General features: G+C 35.3%; 1 protein-coding gene across 2 annotated transcripts in view; it reads left to right on the top strand.

The window, feature by feature from the left end:
• Window positions 1–12695, top strand: part of SCEL (sciellin) — a 252536-nt gene that overhangs the window by 29199 nt on the left and 210642 nt on the right. Inside the window, exons 2-3 of one of the 2 annotated variants that reach the window (XM_054701462.1) lie at window positions 6258–6313; window positions 6915–6997. The gene's annotated coding sequence lies outside the window, so the exon portion shown is untranslated. Of the gene's footprint in view, window positions 1–6257; window positions 6314–6868; window positions 6998–12695 lie in introns of those variants that run through there. The other variant, XM_054701464.1, reaches the window with a different exon arrangement.

The following is a 12695-nucleotide window of genomic DNA, read 5'->3' as shown; positions in this document are numbered from 1 at the left end:
AATGAAGAAGATTGGGAATACATTTCAGATTGAGTGAGTGAATAACCTTTCCCAGTTGATATTGGGTTTGACTTTTATGTGATAGTCCTTCAAATGTTGAAAACAACTATTATTACAATCATCAATATTTTCTCTTTGGGAAATGCACATGTGAAAAGGATTAAAAGAATGGGTAATTCCTTCTTTAGTCGCTTTTTCTCTCCTGAAACAGGTTACCCAGCAAAATAGTCTGGGCAAAGTTTCAGGTTGCTACTGCTGTGTTTCTAAGGATGGTAGGTTGCTATCACTCCACTCCTGAGTTTGTTCTGCAACTTTATTTTCCTGTATTATGTATAAAAATTGCAAAAACTTCAACTTATACAATCTGAAAACTGCTTCAGACGAGACACCTGGTCTCGTCTGAAGCCTTATTTTCAGATTTTTTTTATGATCTGTAACTTTTTATTTGTCACATTCTTGTTTCTGCACTTTTGATCAAATTGTGATATATATTCTCTGACTTCAGTCTCCATTCTATCTCCCTTCCCTGAACATCACATGGCACTCTCTCTACATATGGCATTTGTTTCTCTTTGTTATTTAAGTAAAAGTCATCATTCTTTCTGGATTGTGATCTCTAGAATTGTGAACTCTGGATTGTGAGCTCACACAATCCTAGGAAATAGTTTTGGTGTATAGAAAAGATAAACACAAACAATAAAATGTTGATAATTATTAAAGCTGGGAAATGGGTACATTAGGGATCATTGTAGTTTTTTCTCTAATTTTATTTGTTAGAAAATTTTCATAATACATGTTAAATGATATATAAATATACATTAGTACATATAGATATAAAGAAATATAAAAATAAAAAATATAAATAAGTTTATATTAAGATATATATTTGTTGACAGGCTTGACCCCTGAAATTACCACTTCCCTTGCATGATTACTGGACAGTGTAAACATCTGCCCTGTCTTCATCAAAAGGGGATGAAATCTAAGATGACCACTTTGCTCATGATAGTTTTCTCTTTCTTGGGGATGGATCAAAACATAGAAGCAGGCCTCTAATGGCTATTGCTAAAGTATTGACACTGCCTCTCCAGAGACAGTTGAACAATCAAAGGGTAAGTGACAGTTGACTCAAGCTGGGCCAATCATATTCTCTCCTCTGACAGTTTGAAACTTGTAGGAGAGAAGCATGCAGCTTGGATCTAGCTGGAGGTCACTTGTATCAGTGGCAGTACCCAAACATAAGGTTTATACACTCTTGCTCGGAGGTTTCTCAGCTGTCTGGTCTCGGCTTTCCTGCACTTTGGCTGTCCTCTTCTTCCACTGATCCTGTGAAATGCTTCAGTATTTGTCCAGTAAATCCCCTTGTCACTCTTTTTGTTTGTTTAAATTATCCAGAATCCATTTATGTTACTTAGAATAAAAAAGGCGCTTATTCCCACTTTTTTTTTTGTTGAAGCTATCCAGAATTCATTTATGTAACTTAGAATAAAAAAAGAAAAAGAAAAAGCTTAGTTAATGTACCATCTGAATGAAATGGATTCATTCACATTACAAGGAACAGAATGTCTGAATACAGCACAATTATATGTGTGGAATATTTTCATACATTAATGTGTGGAGAGTTTCCTTTCTTCTGGTTACTTTCCTACTTTCTTCTGGTTACTTTCCTACATTCAACCCATCATTGTTGAATACTACTACATGCCTATGCTGTGACAAATGCTGAACACCCAGTGATAAGAAAAATAGAGAGGGTCCTTGCCCTCGGAGAAATTGTAATTTTATACAGATTCTAAATATCATATAATGATATTGGCCATTGTATTAGAGTAGATATGAATATCAAAAAGGATAGAAATATATTGCTTCAGAAGGTAAAACACCAGACAACTTTATTAAAATGAGATGGTGAGGGTGGAAAATGAACTTATCTTGAGTGTAGTGAAATGGAGATGAGAGTTGGTAGTCACTCTTGAAAGGACAACTTCCAGAATTCTGATTAGCAAAATGGAAGGAGAAATCCTACATTCAAAAAGACATTAGTCACTATCTGATTAATAATTAAGTTGAAATTGGTATTGCTTAATATTCACTATCAGGACAATATGTAAACTAGAACATCCACTTCATTATAACAGTAAAGCTCCCTCAGGCTTCATGAACTAGAATTGGGGTAGATGTCTGTCCTTCCTAAGCCAGGTCATGGTAGGGTCAAAGGTTGTTTGGAGAATGAGTTAGAGACTAAAATTTTGATTCCTCACCATTAGACTAGAGAAAGGTCCAAGTCTTCTAAAGCACATGGCTGTTTTATGAGTAAGGAAGATGGTAACTACTGATAATATGGGAAGCAGATAGATTAAGTTATCTAGACAAGAACAGAATCCATGGGGCAGACATTTGTAAAGCATTCTACGGAGAACTAAAAGAGAGCAATTAAGGCTGTTCAGGTAGACAACTCTTTTGAGTTTTTCCTACAGCACCTAGAAGTGAGTGGGTAGCTGGGGAGAGATGTATGGGCCAAGAGAGACTTTTCTGTGTAGAAATATGTATATACATATTTAAAATTGGAGAAATTACTGCATGTATAATGTTGACGAGTATAAGCCTATAAAAAAGCAAAAAATGAGGGGCAGAAGAGAAAAAAAAGTTGAAATGTGTTGTTGATTAGGAGAGAAGTGCTATACATGAATGCACAGGTGGAGAGACTGGTCTCAGAAGGAAGATCATTCATTCATCCACAGTAATAGCAGACAAAAAGTCAGTGGGTTCAGATGCAAGTAGATGAGTAATGGAGGTGGTGACTATTGTGAATTCTCTTCTGATTGCTTATTTGGAACCCTAATATATAAATCAGATTAAAGTAAGAAATAGATTTCTCAGCCAGATTAAGTTATTTGGTTGAGATTTTTTCATTGTTTGCTTCCCTGTGAATGATTTCCATGATGTCTTGATTCTAAGTAGTCTGATTATTAGTATAGTTAGTTTATTGTTCTAGAACTATATTCATGAATAGATCAGTGGAATCAGTGCCAGCATACAAGGACCTGGCATTGCAGATTGAATACAATTCAGATTCCTCACTAGAGACTACAGGTTCTTACATAATCTGATCTCTGTTTCCTTCTCTAAATTTATAGACTATTATTTTTCCCCTTGTATACTCTACTTCAGCTAAATTGTCTTTCTTTCTTTTCTGCCAGTAAATCAGATTCTTTCCAATTTTAGAAACATTGCACTTACCATTGCCCTCTTGTTGGGACACTGTTCATCAGGTATGTGTAAGGTATCTCATGGTTATCATTTAAGGCTCATTGAAGCCTCCCTTGTTCCCTTATTTAAAGTTGCACATCCCCTACTCAGCCACAACTTTTACTGTATTTTGCCTCTTGGTAACATTTACCACTAGTCACAGTATTATCATTTCTTTCTGCATTGTCTGCATCCCAGCATCTAATATAGAACCTGGTATTATATGCTCAAAAAATTTTAAATCAATGCACAGAAATGACTCTGTTCTTGCATTTATTGCATTCAACCTTTTCATTTCTATGGCAAAAAAGACTTAGAAAGACATGCTTTTCAAAATTGTAGATAATTGTAGATAACATAATGTTGTGAAGTGTTTTGACTATGTTTTCATCTATGTATTTTATGGTCCCAGGCCTTATGTCCAAGGCCTTTAATCCATTTCAAGTTTTGTGAGCTAGGGTCTAGTTTTTTCCTTTTGCATATAGTTGTTTATATATTTCTGATATTTCAAAAAATTAAGATGCTACATTTTGTATATTTCAGCATATTTATCACAGATATATTGAGTTTAGTTGTCTGTTATAATTTATTATACTCATTAAAGGCTAGATAAGTTAAAATGCATAAAGCATGCATTGCTTTAGAGAATGGCTTAATAAATAAATAATAGCAAATAAATAATAGCAAATAACATGTCTGAACATTGTAATTCTCCATATCTACTTAGTCACAGATGAAATATGATGACATATTTTATAGAACATTTTAATAAAAATGCTTGCCATTTCAAAAGCCATGGTATTTGCTTGCAGTAGTTTATTCTGTAGTAGGGAAAATGCAATCTAAGTCTTATGGCAATTCCTTGGCTACTTTTTGGTTGGTTCTAATGTGGAAACAATTGAAGCAGAACTCATAGAACATACAAATATTACAGCTAAGAAAAGAGAATATTAAATTACCAAAGAAATTTGACTTTGAATTTTTTAATTTTTTTCACTGATTTATTATAAATTTTCCCCCAATTTCTTTTGAAAAATTTTAACTCAATGGAAAGATCAAAAGAATAGTAAAATGAATATTCACGTATCTTCTCCTAGATTAACTGTTAACATTTTGCCATACATGACTTACCTCCCTTTTTAACTAATAACACATTTTTAAAGATCTTAGAGCATTTTAAATTTCACACTCATTTTATTGTCTTTACCCACAAAATAGATGTATATGTCTTGTGAGGTCATGAAGTAGGCCTGTCTTGCTCAGTGCTGCATCTCTAACACCTAATATGATGTTTGGCATATAGTAGGAACTCAAAAGATACTCACCTACTGATGACCTGAGTTGTTCTTTCTATACTTGGCCCTTACTAGAAGCACAAATCAATTGAAGCTTGAAAGAAATTAAGTTGATTTGATCTTAAGGCAAACCATTCAAAAGTGTCCTCAAATTTAAGGGGAATATGTATAAATCTGCACTTTATTTCTCTCTTACTTATTAATATGCCTATATTAGGTCAGTGCTCATAAATATTCCTTGAATGATAGACCAAAGAAAATTTTGTTAGAGCATATACCATAGTCCTATCGAACTTTGGAAAATTAGCCTTAATGTGGAGAATGAGTTTATTCAGACTGAGCTAATCCATCTCAGTTGATCTGTGTTGCAAGAGTAAATCCTAGAGCTGAAATTCAGTGAAGAACAATGGACTCCAAACAGAATAAAAAGTAATATTTAAATTTCAAAATTATATTATTTACTCTTTTGTCTTTGGGATAAAGATTTTTATAATAAAAAATGTGTGGTATTTGAATGGTATTTGGAATGGTATTTGAAACAAATTGTTTCCACAGAGTAGTAGTATTTGGTAAGTTTTAAAGTGAACTTGTTAAGTTTTACAGGATTTATTCTAATGAATGCCAAGTAGTAAAAGAGAAAAAATGCCTTAAAAATTAGCAAAATAAAATGAGAATCTTCCTTGGTGAGTAGAAATTACCTTTGTTGACACATGCTCCTATGCTTATTTAGAGAAGTTGAGAATGGATGAACTATTTGCATGAAGTGCTCATTACTTTGTCCATTTTTCAAAGTGTCTGTGAATTGTGTCATTCATTCAAATTTCAGAAACATTTTCAACTTATTATTAAGAAAAATTATCCATGGGTTTCTCATATTTCTATACTTTTTTCTACCTGAGCACAGGTAACCTTTGTTTTGGATGATTGGATTAAAGGTGTTTGCTAGTGAATAGCAGAAAAAGATGGTATCTTTCTCTGCAGCAGAGGACTGGTTTGTTTGGTGTCAGTATGATAAAGGTGAGCTCTCTTGAGCAATTCTGAACAGGTTTTCTTGTGGAACAGTCTTTAATAATAAATGGTTGCTTTCTTAGGCTCAGGGATTCTCAGCTGTGATGCAAACCCATTCATTGCCTGAGTAGCATCTACCTAGACTTCCCTATGTAACCCCCAAGGGACTTGAGAGATAAGGGGAACCAACATGAACATGAACTTCAAGGTGCCAGCTGTGCTATGAGTAATAAAATTATTAGTCTCTGACCTGGAAGTCTGATATCTTCTGCTAGAGTACAGGAAAATAAGGCAGAATAGCATGTCAGCTTGCAAAGTTTTCTAAAATCCCAGAGTTAACAGTTCTAGACATTTGCAAAGAAACATCTTCTATGGGAAATGAGTTTGGAAAGCTTTTTTCTTCCAAATCAAGCCTGTTCTGGCTCAAGACCCCCGGTACAGTTCACTGCTAGATGATTGGGGTAGGGTAGAGTTGAATCTAGATGAAAAAATTCTAGGCTGAGGCAAAAATCAAGTCAACAGGATGCTCTGGTACTACCTAAGAAAAGCAGTCTAATTGTGGGTTTGGAACAGACTTGAATGAATGGAAAGATTAGGGAATGAATATCTCTAAGAGGTTAGGATAGTGCAGCTAACCACATATTCCCCACTAAAGTGGTCAAAGCAGATTGGTGGGAATAACCACTTTATTCCTTTCTGTTCTAGAGCATGTCTTTTTATTCAGATTGGGATCTTTTCCGACCTCTAAAAATGAGTCTTAGGTAAGACTTTGAATTCTTAAGTTGCCAAATCCTTACCCTAGACTGGCAAACTGTAACCATTTCCATTATTAGTGTTTAAGGGAAAGTGATGTGCTTTGCCTATTGGGGAATAATGTCTGAGGCTTGAGACTATTTTTTGGGTTGTGTTGGTTCCTGTGGACTGATTATCTAATCTCTTCTCCAAAAGACTTTCTATGGTAGAACTAGTCACCCTTTAGTATTGAAGTGAAAGTATGATACTTTGGGCCTTTAAGAGAGCGAGCTGGACAATTCGAAAAACAACAAGAAGTCGATAGTGGCTTAAATAGTAGCGAATTTCCAAATGATGTGTCATTCCGTTTTCTCAGTATAAACAGTTACAGTTCCCCTGGGAATTTAGAACTGTTGGCTGTGCTCTTTCTAAAGGGGATTGCGGTTAAAATAGCAGCAGTCAGTTCAACTGGCAAGCCAGAGGAGTGGTGGCTAAGCCTTTTTGTACTCATAAATAGACTTATAAAAATGGATTTGCCATGGGATGCAAGAGCCATGGTGTGATCACATGAAAGTTTGTAAAAAAAACTCCCTAGTTATTTCAGACTCTTAATTTTGGTTCCATTTACAGTGTCCTTCTAAATTGTTGATCAGCGATTATATCAGTATTGCCGGCAGAATCTACAAAAAAATGAAGATTTTCACTGCTTTAAGGTAAACAATTAGGAAGAGTTTATCTTAGAAGTATTTAAGGTCATCTTTGCCCTTCAGTTTGATTATTCATATCTTTAGTGGGAACATGCTTGTAAATGTTGAATTTGGAATAAAAAAAGCAAACATGGGTGCAAAAAATCTCAAGCAGAGCACAAGTCCTGGTGTCAGAGCTGAACTGTCAGGTTCAAAAAGAGAATGGAAATTTAAGGGCAAAATTTGGGGCAATCTAAGAGAACTGGTGAAATGAGATGACATCAGGAATTCTTGGCCAAACTGAATTTCAAAGGAATATCACCTGATTTGAAGTATAGAAAAGCAAACTAAGAGTTTAAATTAATCAAAGTGAGACTGGAAAAAGCAAATATGGACAGAAGGATGATTCAGGCATATTATCAGCTCAGCAAAGGCAAGATAACTCCAGCAAAACAAAACACCAGGCAATGCATGTCTGACCAGATTATTTTAGCATAGCAAATAATGTGGACTGGATGGTTCTAATAACCTGCTGAATTTTAATGCAGTTTGATTTGGAATTGGGTTGGTCTGTAACTGTCAATGTTAGGAGCAGCGAGAGAAACGATGGGGCTGTTGGCATCTTCTTCCTTTGGAGGACACAGTTGCCCTGACAGAGAGGGTTTCCCCAGGCAATCAATAGCCTCTCAATCAAATCTGGGGCAAGTAGTAGCAGGAGTAGAGTTAAAATTAATTGCAGCAATTCAGTGAGGGGATTTGTATACACAACCATTGTGAGGGGCCAGGAGGTATCAGAAGTTATGGGATGGAGGCAGGGGTAAGCATTCTTTTGTTCCTTCTTTTGCCCTTTAATCTGATTATTCATATCTTTAGTGGGGAACATGCTTCTAGATGTTGAATTTGGAATATTCATCACACACATATCCAATGTTATGATGCAGTAGGCTTGAGGCTAGCTTTTAGGAATACAAATATGATAAGATATAATCCCCACCCTCTGATAATTTAGAGTCTTGTAACTACACTAGACAAGCTGATTACAATCAAGTGTGGTAAGAACCATGCTAAAGATCACATGAGGCTCTCTAGGAGCATGTAAGGTGGTGCTGAGGTACACAGACTGAAAGATGGCTTCCTGGAGAAGGCTCTGACCAAACTGTGAAAACGGATGAGTAAGAGGTAGACAAGTAAAGCGGAAGATTCTTCTAAACTGAGGTTTGTACAAATGCTGTGACTTGAAAGAGAATGTGATTATTCGGTCACCTTGAAGATGTCGGGGTATCTGAGACTGGAGAGCAATAGGGAGCATCATGTGGGTCATGATTTCCATGCAGTGAGAGAGAAACTCAAACACTCACTTTTAGGTCTCAGACCACCTCCAGTCATGGGCAACGGTGGTTCTCTTAACTGTCGTTGGCTCTTCTCTAGGCAAGCTGAGGTCTGCTAGCATTCTCTTCTCACCATGAAATACAGTGCAAAGGACTGAAGCTCTCCAAAGATTGAAGGTAGGGAGAAGAGTATAAACAACCTCTTTGCTGAACATAGACACACAGGCTGAGATTCCAGTGTTCTTTTCCCTTGGGTTTCTAGAATGAAGTTTCAAGCCAACATGCCTCGATAAACCCATGAAGACTTTTTTGTAAGCCTTTCCCTAAGCAGAAGGATATGAACCCATATGTGTCCAAAAAATTAGCAGACACTGGGGGCAATCTTGGAGTCTTTTACTTGGGATGGGGGCCAGAGAGGGATAGTGGGGAGATGCAAGTCTAGTGCATTGTTTAGATCCTACCATCCTTGGCCTGAATTCACATCTAGCTTCTTCCATTTCGGTTTAAAGATGTTACAGAAAATGAAAATGTCATGTTTGTTTAGTAATGCTTAGATGTTATATATAATGATGGATTGTTGCTGTGAATATTTGAGTTGCTATGAATGCTTGAAAAGACAGTGTGTGTTACAGTGAAAGCACTAGAATGCTGCATTAGCCACAAGGTTCTGGTACTAGGGTGCAAGTAATGAAGCTTGCCTTGCCCACCATGAGTCTTATTTGAAAGATCAAATTCCAGAAGATATGTGAAAATGAAGTGTTACCAGGATGTTTTACAAACATAAAATGGTTATTATTTGACATGCTCTTCGTCTCGCTTTCTAAAAACAGTACTTGTGAAATGAATCTTTTAACTAGAAATAAGTTACCATGGTATCAGAGATAATTTGAATGAAACATATCAAGTAAAGGAAAAAAGAAACTGATAAAATATTGTCGTTTAGAAGTGGTTTTTAATAGTGTCTCAATGTGGTGAATAACATTTAGGGCTCCCCTATATTTCATTGCTCTATTGTAAGCTGACAGATACTTGATCCCAAGCTTTAACATATTTTGATGCAGGAACACTGAAATAGGCAGCAATTTTTTGAAAGATAATTGTTTTAAAAGAGAACTTTAGCTTTGACTGAAAGTATTGGTAATTTCTAAGAATGCGTTAAGAACGGGTGCAAATTCAGACAGGAACAGTCCAGATTAGAATTAGTGGAAGCAGTAGGAGTGCACAGAAAGAGTTCTAATAGTTCAAATGTGCAAGGGAGGTGAAACGTGAGGAAATACATGGAGGTGGAGAAAGATTTGCAAGACACTTATTATCTTTCCACAAAGGGTGGTGCTTGATTGCAAAAGGGGCACAGGTCTTCCCTGTAGCAACCATCTATATATCTGGCATTAGTATCTGCCCCAAGCTTCTCGAATGCAGTCTCCTCCCTGTATGCCAGGCTGTCACAGCCCTCCGAGGGAATCCTTTGGGAAAAGGAGCATCCTCTTCTCACAGGGAAGTAGACATTGACTTATGTCTTGGGAGGCTCCCCAAAAGGAATAATTAGGGCAGAGACCCCTCCCCTCGAGCTGATTTTCTTGTCCTTGCTAATCAAGGAGTCACGTTAATGCCTGCAGATGCAGCCTGCTCCACAGGAACTGGAGTGGAGGGTAGGGTGGGATTGATCTCCCTCTTCATACTCAAGGAAATACATTGCTTACATTCATTGGGGAGCCAATGCCTTAGATTTATCCAAAGTACTATTTCTAATAATATTTTCTTAAATATGAGATTATTCACAATGAAGTTCATAATTTCAATAAAGAAGCGGTTTCCTACATTTTATTGCACAAAACTGTATAAATGGACAGCTGTCACACTAGTGCTTAAAAATGAAAGCATAAAAATTTTAAAGTGCTTAGATGTTTAATGTGACTGAGAATTGTATCATATTGATGATGTTATTCTGATGTTTTCAAAGAAGTCTTTTTAATGAGTGCTCACAGATAATGTAATTCTATTTATGGGAGAATAAATTTAAATATACAGACAGTGATGCCCAAAATAATTTTTCAAATGAAAATTCCTAAGCACATTATGAAAATTCTCTGTTCATACATTAAGGATTAAGTTCCAGAGCTAAAACACTGAGTTCATTGTTTTTTCAAAACAATATTTAGTTTTATGAATAAAGTACAGAGTAGGGTCAGTTGCAGGAGATTACAGCAATTAAAGGTTAGTTGTTTAACAATGTAAATCATGCAACTGAGGAGTCTTAACTTTATGTTTTATTGTGTCATGAAAAGAGGTCAGAAATTTGTTGAGGATACTGCCTATGTAATTTCATACTTTGCAAATCTTGTTGTGAGGCTAGTGCGGTGATGTATATGCTGAACAGATATTTCTTGCTGGCTGGGTGTGGTGAGATTAATACCTGCAGAGTAACTGGTTTTTTCTGTCTGCTCAGAGACTTGTGTCTGCCTGTTTCTGGAAGGGTGAGCCTGAAACACGCAGAGTCTGGGCGTTCCTTCCTGGTGTAGAGTGGTTTTAAAAAGGTTAATCTGACTTTAAGCATATATAAAGTGGAAAAAAAAATGGCACAATCCTGGAAGACTGTGATATGCATAGGCTTTTAAGTACATGCTAAGAAGGGGCTGGACCTGACTGGTTTATCATATACAATTGTTAACTTTGAGATCCTTTCAACACTTGTAGAACCAGAGACTGTACCTTGTAGAGTTTCGTTTTTTAAAAAGATATTTTGAGTGAATCCTTAATATTTAAAGTATAATATATATCATGAAAAGTGCACAAATTAAAAGGGTGTCATCATTTATTAAGATGGATTCTGAGGTCATTGAATTGGAGCTTGTGGTTGTCCTAATATCAACATTATCTAAATTTCACTCTAAGTACAGTTTCACTTGTATGTCACATTTCTTTTTTTAAATTTTCAAACTTCTTTTGAGATTTTTACAGCATTAGTACAAATATGCAAGGGGAACATTTTCTATAGAGTCACATTTTCCAAATTGCATGTCACATTTTGACATGTTCTGTTTTATGCTATAAAATATTTTATAAATATAAATATAAAATATTTTTATAAACCTTTTTTCTCCTTTCTTAATTATTGATTTTACATTATTTTATAATATTTTCTAGTGGCTACCACTGACATTACAACATACACTATACTTTTGCCTTTTTCTTATATTTTCATGAATATGTATATTTTAGTCTCCCTCCAAGTAATATTATTGTTTCCTGCTATTACAATTACTTATAGTTTTTTTCTATTGCTTTTCATTCTGTGTCACCTTTCTGTGTTTCTACTTGGTATTTTTTTTTTCCATTTGAAGAACTATCTTTAATATTTCTTTTAATGCTGGTCTGCTAATAATGAATTCTCTGTTTTTGTTTGTTTTAAAATGTTTTTATTTCTTCTTCACTTTAAGTTTTACTGAGGTACAATTTATATAGCACAAAACTCACCCCCTTATTTATTTTATTTTTCCTCTCCTTCACTTTAAAAAAAAAGTTATCCCAGAATATACAACATAAAATTTACCGTCTCAGTAATTTAAAAGTGTATAGTTCAGTTGTGTTAAAGTATATTCAGTTATTGTGCAGCCAGTTTCTATAGCTTTTTATTTGTGTAAAATGTCTTCTCTTTTGATGTTTATTTTCTTGGGATATAGAAATATAGCTTACAATTGTTTTCTTTTATCACTTATGATGGTAAGTCAGATGTTTGTTTTATTATTGCTTACTTGAAGGAAATATTTGTAATTTCTTTGCCATAAGTAACAACTGCATTATTTGTTTATCTGTGGATCCTTTTTAGTTGTCCAATTTTATTGTTGTTTCTTTGACTTTTGTTTTTATTAATTTGTATTTCCTGGCATGACTAGTAATTTTTGATTAAAAGCTGAATATTAGATATAGAAGATTAGAGAAATTAGAATGATTTTATATTCCATCCAGAGAGGATTCACTTTCCTTCTGGTAGTCAGTTTGTGTAAGTGTGGATTACCTTGATTCAGTCAATGGTTGTAATGACTTGTGATGAAATTTCAGTCCATTTTTGGTATATTTTGGTTTGTTTTCATTCCTGGAACGTAACCTTTCCAGGGTCAAATGAAAAGCCAAGGTTATACCTTGATTGTTCTTGAGCATCAATTTTTATCTTTCCATCCCTGTGAAAATATTGAAAGCCCTGAGCTTGGAGGTTGAATGTTCTGCTTGGACACTAAATCCTGGGGTGCTTACGTATTAACAAATGTCCCAAGGGGCAAAGTGGAGAATGTTGAACTCCCATCTGTGTGCGTCTCTTCTCTCTGTGACTGTGGCTCTTTACATATTGGCTGCCTACGTTGCTCTCTACTATCTTCAAATACCTGATTTCATTCGTAAGA

The sequence above is a fragment of the Talpa occidentalis genome, unplaced genomic scaffold, assembly GCF_014898055.3.
Source record: "Talpa occidentalis isolate TD23 unplaced genomic scaffold, MPIMG_talOcc4v2.1 talOcc4.5, whole genome shotgun sequence".
NCBI lineage: Eukaryota > Metazoa > Chordata > Mammalia > Eulipotyphla > Talpidae > Talpa > Talpa occidentalis.
The sequence above is the reverse complement of the archived record's forward strand: the minus strand, read 5'-3'. Positions and strand labels throughout refer to the sequence as shown.